The sequence below is a fragment of the Osmerus eperlanus genome, unplaced genomic scaffold (genome assembly GCF_963692335.1).
Source record: "Osmerus eperlanus unplaced genomic scaffold, fOsmEpe2.1 SCAFFOLD_203, whole genome shotgun sequence".
In the NCBI taxonomy this organism is placed as follows: domain Eukaryota; kingdom Metazoa; phylum Chordata; class Actinopteri; order Osmeriformes; family Osmeridae; genus Osmerus; species Osmerus eperlanus.
In genome coordinates, this window is record NW_026911981.1 from 15,001 (window position 1) to 16,283 (window position 1,283).

Sequence of the window (1,283 nt, forward strand, 5' to 3'; positions counted from 1 at the left end):
GATATCATCAATCCTGGGAAAATAACCACACACACCGCTGCCCCCCGTCCCAACTTGAATTTAGAAACCGTCCCCAGCGAAATCCCACGTTCGGGCGAATAACTGTGAATTTTAAGCCCCCGTTTCTCTCAAGCTGGAAACGTGCATTCAAAGCTGGGAAAAGGTGCTCATTGACAGGCATCTCCACTTCGGGACCTCGTAGCACCTTCACCCGGGTGGCGTTGGAAAGGTCTGGGCGAGGGGGACACGGGGAGGTCAGGCTCGCCACGCGCACGCGCTTCCCCGCGAAACGGGAGCCCAGACAAAACTTTAAACGGACCCACCGAGCTGGGGACGGCTTTTTCCGGGGAGATAACCGCGCACACCGCTGCCCCCCGTCCCAACTTGAATTTAGAAACCGTCCCCAGCGAAATCCCACGTTCGGGCGAATAACTGTGAATTTTAAGCCCCCGTTTCTCTCAAGCTGGAAACGTGCATTCAAAGCTGGGAAAAGGTGCTCATTGACAGGCATCTCCACTTCGGGACCACGTAGCACCTTCACCCGGGTGGCGTTGGAAAGGTCTGGGCGAGGGGGACACGGGGAGGTCAGGCTCGCCACGCGCACGCGCTTCCCCGCGAAACGGGAGCCCAAACAAAACTTTAAACGGACCCACCGAGCTGGGGACGGCTTTTTCCGGGAAGATAACCGCGCACACCGCTGCCCCCCGTCCCAACTTGAATTTAGAAACCGTCCCCAGCGAAATCCCACGTTCGGGCGCAAAACTGCACGTTTGGAGCCACATTTTGTCTGAAGCTGGAAACGTGCATTCAAAGCTGGGAAAAGGTGCTCATTGACAGGCATCTCCACTTCGGGACCTCGTAGCACCTTCACCCGGGTGGCGTTGGAAAGGTCTGGGCGAGGGGGACACGGGGAGGTCAGGCTCGCCACGCGCACGCGCTTCCCCGCGAAACGGGAGCCCAGACAAAACTTTAAACGGACCCACCGAGCTGGGGACGGCTTTTTCCGGGGAGATAACCGCGCACACCGCTGCCCCCCGTCCCAACTTGAATTTAGAAACCGTCCCCAGCGAAATCCCACGTTCGGGCGAATAACTGTGAATTTTAAGCCCCCGTTTCTCTCAAGCTGGAAACGTGCATTCAAAGCTGGGAAAAGGTGCTCATTGACAGGCATCTCCACTTCGGGACCACGTAGCACCTTCACCCGGGTGGCGTTGGAAAGGTCTGGGCGAGGGGGACACGGGGAGGTCAGGCTCGCCACGCGCACGCGCTTCCCCGCGAAACGG